The 21,997-nt window shown below is 30.2% G+C and overlaps 1 protein-coding gene across 2 annotated transcripts in view; it reads right to left on the bottom strand.

Moving 5' to 3' along the window:
* Positions 1–9,847, bottom strand: part of LOC129981182 (uncharacterized) — a 100,247-nt gene extending 90,400 nt beyond the window's left edge. Inside the window, exon 1 of one of the 2 annotated variants that reach the window (XM_056091912.1) lies at positions 9,827–9,847. The gene's annotated coding sequence lies outside the window, so the exon portion shown is untranslated. The remainder of the gene's footprint in view (positions 1–9,826) is intronic. The other variant, XM_056091908.1, reaches the window with a different exon arrangement.
* Between the last annotated feature and the right edge of the window lie 12,150 nt (positions 9,848–21,997).

The following is a 21,997-nucleotide window of genomic DNA, read 5'->3' as shown; positions in this document are numbered from 1 at the left end:
TCGAGTATTGCTCGTCAAACCCCTTTTACATGAGACATAACAAAGCCTCCACCACGCTCAAGGCATTTCGATAAGGAAAGATTTGAGTCGAGGTCTTCTTTCGTTAGAAAACTTGCCAAGTGATTTCGCGTTTTGAAAGGACTGAAACTTTGACGGAACCATAAATTAGCTCGAATGCAAAGAGCTGAAGAATTTGTGAATGCGGTAGTTAATAATACGAGTGAAATCAGTAGAGCACGTGTAGTTCACTAACTTAATACTTTCCCCATAAATGAATTATATGCATTTTTTCAAAAATAAATAAATAAAAAAAAGACTTTCGTCTATCGGACAAAATATTAACTATTTTTTTCCTTTCAGAAATCAAATACGCATACTCAGGAGGATATGGATACAAAAATGATTGCTATTCAACCTAAAATTATAATAAAGAAAATGCTCAAGTACTACCTGCTTAATTTGGATCGCTATTTATTTATGAAGATTCTGAAAAAACGAATTTAAGGCAACACAGTACCTCAAAAATGTTTCTTTTAAATTTTAATGTTTATAATTACATTTTACTTTCATTTTATGTAAAATAGTACTCTATAACTCTCTCCTAAAATTCTTTTTGAAATAATTAATTTTTTTTTTTAATTTTGAGAATTTTTTTAGAAACCTTAAGGTTTTTTTAAATATGAAGATTTTTCTCCAAATTTTTTTTCTAGGTATCTATTAATATACTACATAAAATTTAGTATGGATTTCCTTCTGTCAATAGTATTTAATTTTTTATAATTATTTTATTATACCCCCCCCCAAATCTGAAAAATGCAGAAATTCTGACTTTGGACCTTTTTAAAAATTACTACACACCTTAAAACTAATTCCATACTGAGTTTTATAAAATGTATATTTCTGAACATTCAAAAAAATTTGACACATATACTTTTATATTTAAGAAAGCCTTAGGGTTTCTAAATATAGCATATAAGCAAAAACACAACATGGAAAAAAAATGCATTTAAAGTTTTGATTTGTCTAAATCATATTATAAAATCTATTCAATTTGCCTGTGACTTTTACAAAATGTGATTCAAGTTATTCTAAATTGTTTAAAGTTAAAAAAAGGCAAAAATGTATTGAAACAAAAGATTATATCTGTATATTGAAGATATAAAAGAAAAATTAACGAAAGATCAAAACTTTACAAATTTTTATCATAACCCCTTTAAAAATATTAATACACATATCAAAATTGATTAAATGTATATTTCTGTGATTCTGCTTGCTATTTCTGTGATTCTGCTTGCTATTTCTGTGATTCTGCTTGCTATTTCTGTGATTCTGCTTGCTATTTCTGTGATTCTGCTTGCTATTTCTGTGATTCTGCTTGCTATTTCTGTGATTCTGCTTGCTATTTCTGTGATTCTGCTTGCTATTTCTGTGATTCTGCTTGCTATTTCTGTGATTCTGCTTGCTATTTCTGTGATTCTGCTTGCTATTTCTGTGATTCTGCTTGCTATTTCTGTGATTCTGCTTGCTATTTCTGTGATTCTGCTTGCTATTTCTGTGATTCTGCTTGCTATTTCTGTGATTCTGCTTGCTATTTCTGTGATTCTGCTTGCTATTTCTGTGATTCTGCTTGCTATTTCTGTGATTCTGCTTGCTATTTCTGTGATTCTGCTTGCTATTTCTGTGATTCTGCTTGCTATTTCTGTGATTCTGCTTGCTATTTCTGTGATTCTGCTTGCTATTTCTGTGATTCTGCTTGCTATTTCTGTGATTCTGCTTGCTATTTCTGTGATTCTGCTTGCTATTTCTGTGATTCTGCTTGCTATTTCTGTGATTCTGCTTGCTATTTCTGTGATTCTGCTTGCTATTTCTGTGATTCTGCTTGCTATTTCTGTGATTCTGCTTGCTATTTCTGCTAATCTGCTTGATCGATGTAGTTGTAACTTTTGAGCATTTACTCCAAATAACACTGTGGAGAGTCTCATTGGAGTTTTGTGTCATGCACCGAATACATCGCTCTAAGCTCGTTTGAAGCAAGCCTTTGGTAAATTGGCAATATTTTTGCCAAATGAACTTCTTTTATAGGTGTTTGAATCTGAAAAGTGGGCGTTTCAACATTGTTTACTCTCCTGTCATGCATCAAATATTCTTCAATAACTTAATAAAAAGTAAAGCTACAGCTGTAAAATTTTGCAGGCACATTTAGGAAGACTCGATTTATCATATAAATGAATTTAAAAAAATCTTTTTTTTTTTTTTGATGATTTTTCTAGTACCGTGTCGCTTTAAGATGCGCACATTTGAATAGCTGCTTAATTTATTTGTATAAAGTATATTTCCACATATCTATAATCACACATGGCTACTCCTTCCCCTAAATAAAGGCATTCGGATTAAATCTGATTGACTGGACTGCCGCGGTAGCAACACTAAGGGAAATTATACATGGTTCACCGGCCTCGGCGCCACCTTTCCCCCGGGAAGCACGTCTCGTCATCGATAGGAAGTAGTCGACGTCCACTATTTCTGTTCCCACCAGGGTGGCGAGAACCAACCACCATACTGGAAGCTTCTCATCCAGCTTTCTGAAGTCCTTCCAAATGGAAGCCACATATCTGTAAACGTGCATTGCTTATCACATAGCATTTTGTTTCAAAATTAAAAATGCATTAGCCGTTTTCGGCGACTATCTGATCTCTCGCTATATAAATACTAATTTACTCATGTCAGTCAACTTTCATGAGCTATGTCTCATAACACCAAATGAAAGTACTATTTTAAATTACACTTCCATAATAAACATAGTTTAGTTATATTAACGTCCCGTTTTAAAGTAACACTAGGGCTATTTTGGAACAGAGTTCGTAATTTTGAATTGCGGTCAGATGACGAGGACTCCACACCACACCAGCGAGAAGACGTTTGGCCGGACGGATTCAACGTGTACCAGACCTGCTTATACGACGGTTCTTCTGTGGAATCGGGTCTCGAACCTGAAATCTCCGGTTCTGAAGCTGAGACCTTACCACCAGGCCACCGCGGCCTCATAATAAACCTAAGCATTCTGATTGGTTTGTAATGCTCACAAGGTCCTGTGACTGATTGTCGAAATCAGACTGGCTGATGATAATTGGGGTTGTATCAACTTTCAATTTCTCGATATCTCTAGAAAATGAGAAGTTGATGACCAGCAACATTGATGATATATCTAGAGGATCATCGGCTTTAAGAAAAATATATAAAAATTGACAAAATTGGCTCAATATAAAGTTGCCGGCTCCCAACGTATCGTTTTCAAAACCGATCGAATTTTGTTTTGCTGAAAACAGTCGGTAAAAGGCAACATTAAATTCATTTGTCGTATGCCAATTATTCTGCCAAATATAAGTGAAACTAGAGGTTGAAAAGTTCACAACTGAAGCAAAAGGCCGACATTTTTGCGATTTATCCGCTGTTAAGTGGCTTGTCGGTTTCGAGAAATTACGCTTATTTCGATTCTTTTTATATAATGAAAGATGAAATCTAAATTGCTAGATTCTTTGATATTTAGGTCTCGACATCTCATTTCCGAAATACTGACGATTTTTGTCATCATTACGTCGGTTTTTGATCCAAAACTGACGATGCATATCTATTATCTGATATTGTCACAGATATCTACATACGTTGGGGTTCTTTTCCGATTTGTTGGTCGATGAAATAAACAGTGACAGACAACAACTTTTATTAAACACGAAGACGGCAAATTACAACTGAGACGAACACAGGAAACACACAGCAGCGCACTACAACAAACAGTAGTCCACAAATAGTAATCGGTAGTAAAAACAACCACAGCACACAAAGCGCCCAGACAGAATTCAGCAGAAGGTGGGAATCTGCGTAGCGTCACTCTACGATTTCTCCAAACATCTGCAATTCTCCACTGCCTCCTCGCTTCAGCTATATGTTGCCAACTCACTACTACACGATTGGCTACTCCACACACGACTCGATGCTGCTTGTACCATAAACACCAGGACTCAACACACAACTCAATTCAGCAATCGCTTGAGCTCTTCGCTGGACTGATCCAATTATTCGGCGTAGACTTTTTACACGATGGATTTCGGTCATGGCATAAGCGGGATGAGAAGATTTCGGACAAATCAGGCGCATCTTGGTTCCCATTGGCTGAATCACTAAAATTCTGGAAGCTTCCAATAATATCTATTTTGTCGCCAAAGTCGCCAAGCTCTGAGATCACTGATTCGGCATCTGATCAGCAATCAACAGAGCTGATCGTAAAGCGGTCTTTCCAGTGATTAAACCAACTATGCTATGAAGCAGCAGCACAGATTTGTAACAATATATATCTAATATTCTTGTGATTAGACTATATGCTAACTTCATTCATCGACTACTTCAATTTTGAGCAATCATTTTCACGTTTAAAAATTTGGCACAAAGCTACACTTGTAGTCACAAAATCCAATACCAAATTTGATACTTTTACACGTTTCTGTAAGTACAGACCGAGAGACGGACAATCTTTTGTTGGATTTGGCTCAAACTGTGAAAGGTGCCTAGATTATAGATGTTAATTCTGTGTATCGAATTGTATCTGTCTAACTCTCACCATTTTGTGGTTATCGTTTTAACTTCTATTTGAACAACCGGACAGACAGACTTCCCTTGAATGGATTTTGCACAAAATTTGATAGAAATCAACAAATATGGTGTTAAGATAACCACATTTCATTCGCCTAGCTCAAGGCGGTATTTGAGTTATCTTTGTCACAGACACAGACATTTTCCAAAAACTTGTTTTCCGATCTTAGGGAGGTCTAAAACGTAGAAATTCGTCAAGATCCCGAATTCGAATTTTTTGACTATCACAATATTTTCTCTATACTACTTATAAGAGAAAGTAAAAATAGTCAGACAAAATTTTTAAAAAATTATTTAAAAAGGGGATAAGGCTGGGCCAAACAATAAAGCGGGAGCCCCATATCATGTGTTTCACCAAATTATTAGTTACGCCCCTGCATTTCAAATTTGGACCAGATCAATTTCAAATTTTAACCAAATTCACTAGAACTTGACGAACAAGAGACCGACCAAAACACGCTACATTCCCTACTTCACAAACATGAGGAGGACTGACATTTTTATGACCCTTTGTTGAAGCAAGCTCACATTCGTTACGTCTTCAGCTATAAACAGCATTATGTCACAAGCGCCTCGTTCTATTATTACGTCCCACGAAGGACGCGCGTGTTACATTCAAATTCGCAACATTCCGTGCGTAAATCAATTAAAGATGCATGACAGAAAAAAAATCTTCCTCTTAACAGGTGTATTTTTATTTTGCCTATTCTGATTTTGTAGATTGCCTTAGACAGAACAGCACGCTGCATAATGGAATAGATTTCCTCTTAAAAATTGTTTGATGCAAAAATATTTTTCACCAAGGACGGGAGTTGGTGTTCTGTTCCTTCCGAAGCGTTCCTCCACGAACAAAAAGATTAAATTGCGTTTCTCATTTGCAGGAAACATGTCACGAGTGGTTTTCTTTCAGAGGAATTTTCGTCATAAGAAATCCACCGGATTATTTTAAAATTTACATCCCGGATTCTTTCGCATCGTTTATGAAGTAATATGAAGTGTTGCGATAAACAGTTAAAACAGCTGACTGTTAGAGGCTTTCAAACAATGGACGAGAACATGGTTTAAATTTGATCCAACGGTACATTTTCCAAGGTGGGGAAATGATTATTTTGTGAAGGAAATTTCAACAAGGCTTTGCCAGTGATTCTTTAAATAAAATAGGAAATCCAGATTTCGGTTATTAATCCATAATTGCTCTGTTTGAGCAAAACTCCAGACATGATGGTCAAGGACAAACACAGTTTTTGCTAAAGAATTTTGTTCAAAATTTGACAGAAACCTACAAATTTGATCAATACATATTGGTATACCAAATTTCATCAATATATTTCAAAGCGTTTTCGAATGACCGTGTTCACAGAACTACAGACATAATACCAAAAACATAATTTGCGGACTCGGGGAACCTTGAAACGTGGAAATTCATCAAAATATCAAGTTAAAAAAATTTAACGAGTACCTTCTGCTTGTATACTTCGCATGAGAGAAAGTAAACAAACAAAAGCTGTAAGAATAATTTGTCAACGATCATCGTACGAATTCGAAGTAATGTTCGATGCAGACGATAAAGATCCGATGCGGAAGGCAGATGAAACAGAACAAGAATAACAAAAAGATTACAATCAGCTTTTAGATTTTTGTCAAAACATACCAAGTGAAACGCTTTGTCATCCGGAACAAGGCATATTCTAATTCCGCATATGAATGATCCATCATTTAAAAGACTGGAGATTATGTTACACATCGTTTTCAGCTGATTGTGCGTTGTGTCAGATTCAAAAACGTAATCCTCTTCGCAAAATCTCGTTATGTAAATCTAATTCATTTTTGTAGTTTACTTCTCGTTGCAAAAGTATGCAAAGGCGGAATAAAAATCTGCGATTTAAGTCAATTACATTTTTTTTTTCTTTTTGAAGTCACACACTGGAAAAGAAAAAAAAAATGGCTTTGCGCTTATCTAATGATGGTAATTTTAGGATTAGAATGATTTGTATTCTACGTGCGAATAATATGTTTATTTAGAAGGTATAATCTTGCAACTTTTCTTGACCTTTGAATTATACAAGAAGAGTTGTCACTTGCAAAAAAAATTTTTTCTGTTGACACAGTAACAAAACGTGTTAAGAATAATGGTTTTTTTTTTTTGTTAAAAAAAAATACACTTTTGGAATAGAATTGTAATGAGAGAAAGATTTATGAAAGATTTCAGAGTTGTTTGTAGGAGAATAGACAATTATGTTCTATATTGTACAACATGCCATACAATGAATCGTTCACATTACTTCAGAGTCATAACTTAAATGTCAAAATATTCGATTTTTATTTTGATAATTCTCTACTTTTTTTAGATCTTCCTCATTTCGAAAAATACACTTTTGGAATCTTATCTGTCTGTGGATTCGATAATTCATAAATGCTTTGAGCTAAATAGATGGAATTTGGTTGCGTGGGTGTTACACGAAATTTATAGATTTCTATGAAACTTTGAATGAACTCCATTTAAAGACTGTCTGTCTGTCTTTGCGCATGTAACCCTGGTAACTAAAAAAAACGTTAAAAGTTAGATGGATAGACTTTGTGCTCTTTTTTTATCATAAGAATTATAGACGTATAAAATTGCGGGTTGTCTGTCTATATATTTGCGTGTACATAAACACCACAACTCAAAAAACACAAACTTTTTGATAAATGAAACTTACTATCCGGTCTTGAAAACATAAATCGAAATTTGATTTTACTTGATTGAAAATAGGGTGTCAATAAGGTATATTCGATTTTCTTCAAAGCTGAACGAAGCACAAAACGCGTCATACTGCTTCCATACATGTTAAATCAATGGATAGGGAAATCAGATACTTCCGTTTGAAGTTTTTGTCATGACCTTTAAGTTTCTTACTCTTTCCCTGACGGTAAAAAATATGGTATGAAGAAAACATTTGAATTCTCTAAATATATGAAAAAATCGAGAAGAGAATACTCCGGCTAGTTCTCCTCCAAGATGCGAGATAGACTCTCAAATTAAAAAGGCACTATATACTAATGGTGTGATGGCTAATAGGGTTATATGAAAGCCATTACACAGCCGAATTTCCAGGTTTATATTTAACTACAGAATTTATCGGCATATCCATATATGAATTGATCAGATATCCTTATCTTGGATACTAAAAATAGTTTGGATACTTAAAAATAGTTTCAGATTATTTTAATTAATGCCCTTTTTTAGAATAAAATGATTTGGAATAGATCTTGCAATTTTGAATCATGGTCAAATGATGCTGACGATAACTGAACTCGTAAACTCCTCACGACACTCAATCGATATTTGGTATAAATTGAAACCTTATATGGTATAATAACCAACTAGATCTAGTAATACAGAAAATATGAATATATTAAAATTTCTAAGTAAACTCGATTGTTGATTAAAAATATTGATTTTAAAAAATCTAAATGGAAAAATATTTATTTCAAACAAAAATGGAAATTTCTTTTTATAATAACTAATTTAAAATGTGTAATGTTTGTATAGAAAAAAAGTTCAAGTGTTAAATTTTCATATTTTTATTAATTTTTTTAAAAAAATTATTTTATTAATTTTTTTCTGATAAATCTACGATATGAAAAAGATGCCACTAATAAATTATGTGCGCAATTGTAGCTGATCGCATCTGCCATACAACCATTTCACATCAGCGGGGGGAGGGAAGGCATTTGAAGCGAACAGCTTACCCATTTAGAAAACAGATAGCGCTGTTTGTAGTCAAAAGGAAATAGTACGTAAAACTTTTTCTGCTCGATTCATTGACATAGTAAATAATAATAAAAAATTGCATCATATATAAGAAAAAAATTCAAATATTAAAATTAAATGGCTCGTTTCATCTTTCATTTTGAAAGATTATGAAATAAGATAAAAAATCATCAAAGAATGATAAAATAGAATTTCTATAAAGCTTCTAATTTTACTGTTAAAAGAAAGGAAATTTAAAATTTAAAAAAAAATCCTATAAACTCAAATTATTCTCAAAATATTTTTATTGAATTGATGTTTTTACATCTTGGAAAAAGAAACAAACCCAGTTTTTATAGTAAATAATGTTCTACTCAAACGATTAAAATTCCTGTACGATTATATTATAACATGAAATTAAACAATTTATGCAAAAGATTTTAATATGCAGACAATACCGTGATTATATTGGTAAAATTCTTCATCAATTGGAGAACTAAAACTTACTATAGTTTGTGTAAACAAATATATATACATTTGTGCATTATAAAACAAAATATTCATAATATTACTCGTAAATTCTTTTTGGGATAATTTTTTGCAAATTGATTTTCAAAAAGCTTGAAACAAAATCATGTTTTTAACAGTCAAAAGAAGCTGTTAGTTTTTTCCCCTCAGAATATTAATAAGAATCCTATGAAATAAAAGAATCCAAATTAATAATGTTAATTTGACGCATGCTATTCCTATTGTTTGAGCTCGACTCAAGATATCTATTCTATCTCAAAAGATATTTAAATTTCTAGACTTTTATATAAATAAATCCTGTAAAAATTTCTAATCAAAACATTTGAGCATTTATTAATATCTTTTGACATTTGCATCTCAAAATTTCTAGATTTTGTATAAATAAATCCTGTAAAAATTTATAATCTAAACAATTAAAGAATTTCCCCTATTTTAATATTTGATCATAAAACATTTTATAAAAAACCTTGCAATGCACCAAGATTGTTTGGATTCACTGTATATAATTTTCTTTGAGATGAATCGTGGATCTTTTTTTTAACAAGAACGTTGAAAAGTTCATAATATTTTCATGTTCGTTATTTTCTTTTAGCAAATCATCTCCTATAAGAATTCACGAACTCTGCCAAACGATAATAATTTTCTTTTCAATCATCAGAATTCTGAAAGAACAGCTAACGAAATTGCGATTATTCTTCTCATGGAATACATTACTTTATTTTTAATATTCTTTTCTGATATTATGCAAAACGGTACTTGACCGTGATCATCGAATTATCAAACTTCCAATACTCCCATAATATTAAAGAACATTTTTTTTTCATTTTATCCAACGCCTTTTTCACTTGTTTCATATTAAGAGCGTGGTGAGAGCACACCTGCACAAATGAATACTAAAAAAAAAAAAAAATTAATTACTTCTTGGAAAGGACCTTGGTTCGTCGGCTGCAACACCTGCAGTCAATTAACCCTGAAAATAAATTCGAGACTTCGTTACCCTCCTGGAGGCATATTATTAAAATAATTTGTCTCACAATCTGCAGACGACTTGTGGTGAACTGAGTTCTTGAATATGTGCTTCATCATTTATTCTTTTTTTTTTATGTGGTTCGTTAGACGGAGTCCTCGAGGTGGTTTTGAAAGTGGCAACTCCTCTCTTTATCAATTCATTGTCATCAGGAAACGGTTTAGTGCTCTCTTTGATAAAATTAAGTTCGTCGAATTGTATTATTATAACTCAGCTTTTTGAAATTGTTTTCTTCTGGTCATTGCATTATGTTTTTTTACTTTCAAGTACAAATGAAAGGGGGAGTATTAATTTGTTGCATTGACGTGTCCACAATGAACGTCTTCTCAAAGTCTAACTGGAAGAGCATTAATTTAGAAAAGGCTTCTTTCTTTCTTTTTCTATTCTACGACTATGATTGCTCTTTTGATGGACATCTTGAGTCATCAAAATTATAGCATTATTTCTTTTCCAAACATTGCGATTGTGGAGGAAAAAGGGATATATATATTTTACTTATTCCTATATTACGTCTAGAACACAAAATTCTTGATTGCAGAGTGTAATGAAACAAAATTCGGAGTAATTTCAAAGCAGTGGGAGTAATTTCTAAGGAATAAAATTTTTGTGTGGGACACATATAAAATAAAAATTGGGATTGCAAGCAGATATGTAAAAGGCAAAATATCTTTACTTAGAAGAATGTCGATTATTTTTATTTTTGAGTCTTCTATTTTATCCTTTCTGTTCCAAGTGACATCTTATTCCAACACTACAAAATATATTGCAGCAGCTGAAGTAGCCCTCACCGATAATTTGTCAAAAACAAGATTTGTTTAGATTGATAGTGCGCTTTATGTTTAATGAAGCAAATCTACTGAAATACAGTGACTAAATAGATGGCTACAGAATAACTGTTTTAAGAACTATGAATCTTTCTGACGTGGAAATTAGACTAAAAAAAAAAAAAAATTTTTTTTTTTTTTTTTTTTTTTTTTTTTTTTTTTTTTTTGAGAAGATTCGAACTTCTAGCCTGAAGCACTGCAGACGATAATGTTTTAGGTTTCATTTTTCTATCTTTGCTTTATTTTTAAACTGTACTCTTAAATATGTAACAGCGATAACCTTCACTAAAAAAAATGCATTTAATATTGTCCCAAATCTGTAACATTGTTTCCCTGCATAGTTAGTCCTTTAGTAAGAAAGAGACAGCTACCGATAATCATAATGGAAGAAAGGTCTATGATTTCCAATCATGGCGACAAAATGAATGTTCTGAAAAATGCAAGCAATATGGTTCTATCTCTATTAGGAACAGAGATCTGGAGTTTCTTCTAGAAAATTACATATGACATCATGGAGATTGTACAACTGGAGCCGCTCGCTTATTCATATGTTTGTACACTAAGCTCTGTGCATTCTATTACTTTTTTCGGATTAGAAATTTGCTCATATTGTAAGTTTTTATTTGTTCTGTTCTTTTCATACTTCTCGACTTAGTATTTTCAACATGTGCTTCTTGTTTTTGTGGAATAAAGCGTCATTTCCATGATTCAGCTTGCTGAATTAAATTAACCATATAACCGCCGGACTATTTTCCGTAATATTATCGTCGGAATGCGAGTGGTTATGGATCCAAATAACTAAAACCTTAAAAAGTATTGTAAAATAAATTTAAAATATATTTTAAAATTATGAAAAAATTGGTTAAAAATATCATTGAAATGCTTATCTTTTAGAATTTAAAAATAGAGCAAAACAGTTTTTGCGCAATAATATGATCTGAAGCTATGAAGTAGTACCTCAAAATTGATATTAATTTTAATTTAAGAATCTAATTAAAATTATGAAACAAAATTCTTATCAACCATTTACTATCAATTATACCAAATTTGGTAACTTTTTTTAACGGTCTGTCTTGTAAAGCATCTTGAGCGATTTTTTCAATATGCGTGTTTCAGTTTTCAGGTTTATGGTTCTATCTCTATTAGGAACGGAGATCTAAAGTTTCTTCTAGAAAATTCCATATGACATCATGCAGATTGCACAACTGGAGTCGCTCACTTATTCATGTGTTCGTACATTAAGCTCTAACTGTGCATTCTATTACTGTTTTCGGTATGCCAATGTAGAAATGTAGTTCAACCAATGTTCGGTATGTAGTATGCCAGTCTAGAAACATTATCATGTTAAAATACTTTGATTGATGTTTGTATATATTTCGTATAGACATTTTTATCTTCGTTCACTATATCCTTCATGCTCTGCATAAGATCCTCTTTCATAATCGAAGTTGGGTATTACATTTTCAATAAATAATAATGAAATTCATTTACATTTATACACAAATGAATCAGAAAATGGATACCAGGTGAGTAAGGTGGCTGGCGATGTTGGTTTGTAAAACTGGATTCAAATCTTGAAAAAAACCATCAGTCGGTATACATGAGAAAAAGCTCGCTTTCTACGCCATTTAGCTCTAAAAAGCAAAACGACACGACTAGGGATTGCAATATCGGACCAAAATTTCAATACCGGTATTCGGTATTTTTTAGATCTTAATACCGGGATACCGGTTTTAATACCGGTATTAGAAATTTTAGAAAAAGAAAGAAAACGCAGGTGTTTCTTTGTTTTATTTGCCAGTTTTATAAGAGAGTGTAAATATCACAAAAATAATATGTAACTTATAAATTATAACAGTATATAAAGAATCACAAAAAAGTAAAGGAAAATCTTATTTATTTCAATCACAAAAAAAGTGTAAATATCACTATTCAGTCTGTGGTACTATTACAAATTTTCGAAATGTGATCTTAAAAAACATAATGCATCAATTGTACTGCCTTTAAGTCTGAAAAGTAATTTTGTGCAAAACTGACCAGCTGTCGAAAACGCTCTTTCGGCATCTACGCTAGTTGGTGGTACTGTTAGCAATGCGCGATATACTTTTTCCAAGTATTTATCTCTAAATCCCTCATTTTCAAATAAATCAATTTCTCGTCAGATAGCTTTGGATATAGCTAATTTCTGTATTGTATTTTGTTTCGTTGAATTTTTTTTTATTTATCTCTAATTCTTATTTTTGCTCAAGAGACAATTCCTTTTCACTATCGACATTAGTGTCATCATAATCTTCGATAACTGAACCGAATTCTTCTGAATAAGGATAGGTTTGTGGATAAAAAAATTGAATTGATTATTTTCTTTTCTTTTTCATTTTTATTTTTAAAATCATTATAATTATGTAAATACCATAAAACATTTTCTATTTCGGTATGCCTTTCTTCTGTGCGATTTTTCAATGTAATATGTAATTCTTCAGATAGTGATGTGTGCTGTTCTTTCATGACTGCAACATGAAATTTATTGTTGCATTAGCTGTTAATAAATTAAAATGTCTCCGACATAATGCCTCTATTGTCAGTTTTATTGGAAGTAAAGCTGATATAGTTCTGGATATTAAGTCGAATTCACTATCTGAAAAATTAGTTTACAGGTTTAAGTCGATTATTGCTTTTTGGATTGGATTTCTAAATTTCAAAAATCGTTCCATCATTAGGAGTAAACTGTTCCAACGTGTCTTAGAATCTATTATTAACATATATTGTGTTTTATTTTCAGTTAGTATATATTTTTGTAATATGGCATTTTTTGTAAGGGAACATTTAAATATCTTAATAATTTTTCGAACTTTATAAATTATAGGAAGCGATTCTTGATGGGTCAGTATTTCATCTTCATTAGCAATATCTTCTTCAACAATTACATTGTCAATATCACTCTCACTCTTACTGACTTCAATGTCGGAATCCGAAGTTTCTATATCCACAGAATTTAAATTCTTCTGTTATTTCTTTATTTATTTTTTTGGTATAATACATCTATTACTCCTAATCGAATTCCATGAGCATAGCACAATTGCTGATTTGCAGCAATCAACTTTCCAACTTTTTTCATAACTGTTGCTCCATTAGTCGTTATGGATACAATATCTTCTTTGAGGGACAATCCATGTTTCGCTAATTTAGATTTAAGCCATTAATTAGCTAATTCATTTCGCCCGATAGGGAGACATTGTGAATATCGGTATTACAAAATTGTAAAATGGCTCAAAATACCGGTATTCGGTATCCCGGTATTGCAATCCCTAGACACGACACCTGATCATTGTAAAATACGTTATATCGCGATTTCTTCTTATTTCCTTGATTTTTTTACACAGTTTTAAAGTAAGCCAATGGATATAAAATCAACTCTATGAGTCAGTTATGCTTCCCTAAGTTGAAATTGATAAACAACAAACCATAGTTTGCGTTGCAAATTTTTAACGTTTTCAGCATTATTATTTCAGATTTTAATCCTGAAAACGGCTTATGTATATTTAACCAAACGTTTTATTGAACTTAGCATGTTTCAATTTTGTAAGCATGGAATTTTGTAATTTATTTTTCACTCATTTCCTCATGTATTAAAGTTATGAATTTTTGAACTATTATTGATTCTCGATGACAATAGAATATTTTAATAATTTAATGTTTTTAATTAGCATTTAATACATTGATTAAATACGAAAAAATAGCGCCAACTACTTTTTTTGTGAAATAAATAGTAATTTCTTTTTAGATTCTATAATATTTATAATCATGAATTACGAAACCGGAAATCAAGCAATATTATAAAGAAATTAAGTATAATCTTACATAGAGTCATAAGAGATAAATTCTTGTATATTCAGGGAAAGTTCAAAATGCAATTAAAATATTTATTCACTTACCATGTTTCGGCAAGAATCTCAAACTTTTACCATTTTGTTTTGATATTTATAGTTTTGATTAAACCAGTGGAGGAGGTGTCTCCAAAATTTTCTCGCATACTCTAATAAATGTGTCATGCTAGAGAAAGCCTTACATGCCATTGGCGATTAATTGTTACGAAATATTAACTTTTGGCGAGAATTTAGCATTTTTATTGAATCTATTGTGTGATCTTTGACTAGTTTTTTGTCAATTACTCTTTGGTATGGATTAATAATATCGAAATATCGAATTTGTGTTTTAGACATGTTTTTCGAAACCGATTGAAACAAAAATTTGACTCAAAACTGCACTTGTAGTCACAAATTCTCATACGAAATTTGATATATTTGAGTCACTGCGTTTTTGAATGATCGCGTTTATTTATTTCTGAAATTACAGACCGACAGACGATCAACCCGTAGTTGGATTTGATTCAATGAGGTGTTTACATTATACATGTTAAATCTGTGCACCAAATCTTATTTATCTAGCTCACTTCGTTTGTTAATTATCGTGTTAACTTATATTCAAACAGCCGGACCGACAGACTTCTGAACAGATTTCACTCGAAATTTGATAGAAATCTGCAAATTCGATGTAAAGACCGTATACCAAATTCCAACCATCTAGCCTAACTCGTTTTAGAGTTATATTTGTCACAGACAGACGGACATTTTCCAAAAATGTGTTTTTGGTTTAAAACGCGGTGATTCGTCAAAATCTCGAGTTCGAATTTTTTGACGATAATTATACTTTCCTTATACTGCTTATACGAGAAAGTAAAAAAATTAATTAAAATAAGAGAACAAAAATATTATAAAAAGATAAATAAAATGATTATTCTTAGATTAGGACGATTACTAAGGCAAACTAAAATATTTGTAGTCTTTGGTCCCCAGCTGGTTCGCCGGGAATAAAATATAATAGATTATATTTTATTTGAATTAAATCACTTAGACATACCTTCGTGATTCAAATCGTCAGTTATAAAAGACATGCTATTCTAATTATCTTACATGTGTTCGGCTCATTATATCCACGCATGATGTCATCATAGCGCTATTAAACACTTACATCTATCTCCAAAATTTAGCGGTATTGTTTCTTATTTTTTATTTGTCTTGCAAATTACACAAATATTAAACAGAATCTTTCTTTAGCTTTCAACAATGGAAAAAAATCATGAGTTTAAATATTTAATGAGACAATAAAAATGGTTTGAATTTCGGGACAACAATATAATCTATTGTTAGAAATAAGGCATTTTTTTTAATTACCGAAATTCAGCAAACATTTGCATGGCTATTAAATTGGTCTCATTTAAGGAATAAGTTTTTGAACTTTATATCGGCGTAGCATTTACTTTTGTCCAATCATATTTTTGGAATTTATTACAGAAAAATGCCAAAATACAGCTAATTTTTAATTAAATAAAATATTAATTAAAATTTTTTTAAAAACTCTCCGAGACACACGTTTTTAACCTTCAAAGTATATATCTAACGAATTTGGTGGCTCTAAGACAAAAGGCCTAGCCTGTAGAGCCCCCACGCACAATATTTATTATTATCACAAGCAATAATTCTAAATAAGCATTAAATGTATAGGTTATGCTCAAATTAAAACATTTAATCTCAACCAATAATAAAAATTAAGTGTGTGAATGTATATACTTGCGATCTACAGGTCACACCTTTTGACCTAGAATTACAAAACTTGGCATATGCATACTTCAGAGGACAAAAATGTGCATCTTGGAACAAGTTTTTCGAAACTTACATTAAAAATTTTTTAATTAATTAAAAATTAAACTGAATTCTGACGCTTTTTTCTCGATAACTTCCAAAAAATATTATTTGCACAAAAATAAATTTTACATTATTTCAAAAATTAAAAAAAGAATTAAATTTATCTTTTTAATGATACTATTATAATAATCGTGCGAAGTTTTCCTAAATGTTAGCAATGTTTTAAAAACACTTTTTTTCCCGTCTAACTTCCAACAATAAATTACATTACTGTCCAAAACTGAAATCGTTTTCATTATTTTATCAAATGTTGAATTGCGTGATATTCTTCCATTTATGAAAGCTAAAGAAGAATATTTCTTTTAATTATCTATGTAGTTTGTAAGAGGAAAAAAGTGAATTGCAATATTGCGAAAGTTAGAAGATATGGACATTTACCTTTTGATGGATTTATCATGTCATAGAATTAATCTCCATTAGAAAGGTTCGTGCATTCAACGAACAAAACATATGTAGGACAATTAAAATAACACGGCTTTAATACTTGGCCATCATAGACATAAAAGTATATCTAAGCGATTTAATTGGTATTAAATATTACAATATTTAATATTCTTGGCGAACCACCAAAGACAACTAGTATTCTAATAGAATATTGAATGTACTAATTGAAATAGTTATTGAATAATATATACTAATCGAAATAGTTATTCCCGAAGTAATTTCCTTCGCAATAAAATTTTATATGGTTGTTTAGATTATATTTGGTAAAATTAAAAACAACAAACATACTAAAAAAAGAAAAAAACGTTCTATTTGCTTTTATGTAAGGCAGCATGATCCAGCTTTAGTCATTCACATCTTAGCTATTTAAAGATCTTTTTTAAGAAGTCACAATGAATAAGAGATTAAAAACTAGAAAATAATATATATATAAAGAAACTTTTTATTTGGATTAAAAAGAACGAAATATTTTTTTAAAATCTAAAATTTGGAGGTCAAAGCCACAATTTGTAAAAGCGTGAGGTGTAAGAAATAAAACGAGATCCCCAAAAAACTACAAAAAATATCATAAGAAAAAACAAAATCCCACACATTTGTTTTATAAAAATTAAAATACAATGTCAATTCAATTTATTCCAATTATTTTAAGCTTTTCTGTCTGTGCCTCACTCATTTTGTTTTGTTCTTCTGATTTTGATATAAAAAAATATTTTTCATTTTTAAATATTGACAAAAGAGCTTTTTAAAAATATATTTTTTTTACATTTATTATTATACATTATTATTATTACGAACTTTCACCATTTTTCTCAAAATTGAATTGTGTCATTCATTCTTACATTAAATTATCAATCGACTAATTTAAAATTAAATATTGATTCTGCTGTTGTGATTTTTAGATATAAAAATGAACCAATTAAAATTTAGAAAGACAAAATAATAAATCTTTTGCGCACTAATAAATGGTTATTAAATTTATTTGAATTATGTCTTTATTTGTCTATGAATATGAAAACTCATGAAGTGGAACGAAGTATACAAGTGAAATTTAGGCCCATTTTAATATTAATATCCATCCATCAAAAATTAAATTTATTGGTGTGATTTTTCGGCAAACAGAATGGTTCTTGATAAATTATTTTTGACGAGATACTGGCCAAACATATCGCAAAATAAATAAGGAAAAAACTTAATTTTAAACTAAATTTAATATATTAAAATGGAAAATTTCCATCCTTATGTCTTTAATTCAACACCTTTCAAATTAACATGACTTTAATTTACTAATTTTGTTCCAATAAAAAAATTAACTTATCACTCTAAAGTATATTCTTCTTTCATGACTTATCATCATTATATTAAACTTTTGTATGTCATAAAACACTAACAATACATGATATATTTCTACAACAATTGTATTTAACAATCTAAGAACAGAATGTTACTATTTTTGCATCAATAAAATGCTTGGGCAAATTTGATTAAACATGACGGTGCTCAAAATTAATAATTTTAATTAAACGCATTTAAAATAACTTACAATATGTAAAAAAGAGAGATTTAAATAGGATTTCTTTTACCTCATTAGTGTTGGAAAAAATGTCTCTTTAACTTGAAAACTATTTTAAAGTCTCCTGTTATTTAAAAAAAAAAAAAAAAAGATTCCAATTTTTACTACTTGTTTTCAACTGTTATCAAACATTGAAATTCACCGTTCCAAAATTCGATTTGAATAATTTAAAAGTTGAATACTTAACAGCACAGGCAGTAAATAAATATCCTCATTCTGTCTTCATATTCCTTTTGTAAACACACATTTGGGTTGCCATTCACAATGTTTGATCACATTATTTTTAGCATTCCTTAAGGTATCCGAACACGTTCGGAGTACTTTTTTAGAAAAACATGGTGTAGACATACTTTCACCATATTTCTGGGTTTAAGACTAGCAATTAGATTTCTTTGTTTAAGATTAGCAATAGAATGTCAATATTTGAAATAAACATTAAGGATTTTTGAAAATTTGCATTTAATAGCACAAATTTAAGCAAATTCTTAAAAAAACTTCAAATTCACCTCACTAATAACTATTACTCTCATTCAAACGAAACTTATACCAAAATAAACTACATAGTTTTTTCTAGAGAATGAAGTACAAACATATAGTTATCATTATAAATAAAAACTTTACAGCCAGTCGCAGATTGATCATGAAATTTTTAATAAATTTATGACGTTATTATGCAAAAATTAGGCTGTAAATTAAAAAAAATATTCACTCGATCTAAATTCATTCCCTAGAAAATAGTATAAAGACAAAGTCCACTAAATTTAGTGTAATATGGTAATTGTATTTTGAGTTATTTGATTTGAAGTGAAAAAAAAATAAGTAAAAATCAATTTTGAGAAAAATGCATTTAAAGTATACAGTAACATGTTTTAATTATAAATTATGTGTGTACATGCTTAAAATTCACCCATTTTATAGATTATACCTTCTTACTCCTCATCTTTTAATAATTTTCCTTTTTTTAATCACTTTTTTTTTTTTTTTTTTTTTTTTTCCATTTGGCAGTGAATGCCACCTAGATTAATTTATTCTTTGTCGAGATCAGCAAATGTTCTAACTGCATTTGCACTAGGATACACTCCAAATATCCACTAAGGATATTCAGTAATACTACAAAATCTTCGTTAAAATGTATTACAGACATAAAGGCCCCTAATCTGAGGGTTCGGTGCTCAACAAAGTCTTCTTTAGATGCAAATTCCTTCAAAACACCGTTGAAACTCTTATTGGCATTTTGCATTTTTCCGTGCAAAAAATGTTCCGTATTTAAAACTATATTTGTATTTATAGAAATTTTCAACATGTTTTTGACCCTTTAAATTAGTACTTCTGGTTATTTAAATGTCCACTTCCGGTTCACCGATCCTTACGGAAATATTAATATCTTGAATTCTAATTAACGTAGAGACAAAAGTAAACCTGTTTTGGTATCAAAGACTGGTCTATCCAATAAAAGTATTTTTAAAAAATGTCATTTTTTTTTTTTTGTTGTGAAAATCGACCTTTTCAACGTGTTTGGATACCTTAAATCATTTTTATAATGGAAGTATATGTTTAACGTAGAGATAAAAGTAAACCTGTTTTGGATAGCTCAAAGATTGGTCTATCCAATAAAAGAATTTTTTAATGCCATTTTTAGCGAAAATCGATCTTTTCAACGTGTTCGAATACTTTAAAGAAATATCAATTTATTAAATAATCAGCTTTTGCATTTTTTTAAGTCTCTTGGGACAGCATTTTTCAAGAAGCTACAAAATATATAAAAAAAAAATTGGTACAAGACTTTTATAAATTAAAAAGATCCAGGTGATAAAAAAGGTTTAGTTCATAATCCTAATTTATCATTAAATAACTATTTATATTTATAGTAGCTTTTAACAGCGGATTTAAAATTATAAATATGGCTTTTTTTAATGGCTGATACAGCAACTTTATTTAACCATTTCTATAAATATTGTTCGTTAAAATTCAACTTTCCCCCCACAAATACTAAAGAACAGGGGAAAAAAATGTTTTAAAATTTTCTTTGGCAGTAACTTAAATATTTATCTTTCATCATTAGAAAGATGAATATATTTTGATTTTGAGCAATGTAGGTATATGAATTAATTTTTAAGAATGTTTGGCATAATTTCTCTTTCCAGACTGTCACCAGACCTTTTTAGTCATGAGTAATATATAAAATTTTTTTTATTACTGCAACTGTTAATTGCTGTCTTGGCGAATTTGTTAAACTGCTTTATATTGAGTATGCATAATTAGTCGGTCAAGATAATATTCATATAAGTAATACTACAAATACCTTAATTCACAATATTTCATTGAATGTCTTCACTATAGGCATTACTCAAAAAAAGTGAATATGAAATAAATTTAGAAAGGAGATGACATTTTAAATTCATAACATTAAAATTCATTCCCAGGATAAGTTTATAATGAAAGTCATTAAATACAAGTTTCAGAATAAATATTCAGCATAAGCGTAATAATCCATTATCTATATAAGAATATATTGCCTTAATATATTAAATATTTCATTAACTCAGTCTCTCACGGATAATAAATTGAAGCAAAACAAGCTTCTGTTCATTTTATTAACAAATATACCAGAGAATATATTGAGAAAGGAATAATTTTAATATTTAAGTAAAACAGAAAGTTTCAAGTTATTACTATTTTGAATTTGCACACAAGTTACTATGGTCAGAATTAGAATTTAACCATCCCCAAATCAAATAATGAGGCTAGCAGTTCGCCTAAAACCCACTCTCCAAACCTAAGATATGAAGTGAAGGTGCCTGGACTCTAAACAGTCAAAAAGAAAACCATAACATCTGGTCATTAAAAAAATTCTTCCAGAAGTAAAATACCAAAAATGTAAAAGTACTATATAGAGAAAGCAAAGTCTGACTTTATTTGTTGTAAATAATTCCCTTTTTTACTCTATTAGAAAAACTGTTATTTTTCAAAAGAACTTTTAGCTACAAATCAAACTTCAATTAGAGAGCCATTAGATTATTATGTGATGACTCAAACATAAATACACCATTTGTAAAGTTTAGTATTAGTCTAAAAAAAGAACTCGCATTTTGCTTGTTTTACGTTGAGCTAAAATTTCATTAGTAGATGGAGCCACGACAGCTGAACGAAGGATACTATTGTTCAGAACCAGGGTCACCAATGTGCAAATTTGAGGTTCGAACTCGCAACGTTAGGATTCATAGCCGAGTAACAAAGCCACTAGACAAAAGTGTACACTCCTTTCCAGTGGTTGTAATCTGGCTTATGAAATTATCACCACAAACCTATATTTATTAATATATATATTGCTTTATAATGAAACAATACCATTTTTTAATACAAAAAATTTAAATACAGATTAATAATAATCCAAAAGAAGACTTTAATAATAGAGGTATAAATATTAACGACAGTAATTTCTGTATAAATAAAAATACACGA

This window comes from Argiope bruennichi, chromosome 8 (assembly GCF_947563725.1).
Source record: "Argiope bruennichi chromosome 8, qqArgBrue1.1, whole genome shotgun sequence".
NCBI classification, from domain to species: Eukaryota; Metazoa; Arthropoda; class Arachnida; order Araneae; family Araneidae; genus Argiope; species Argiope bruennichi.
This window is presented reverse-complemented; position numbering and strand designations above follow the sequence as displayed.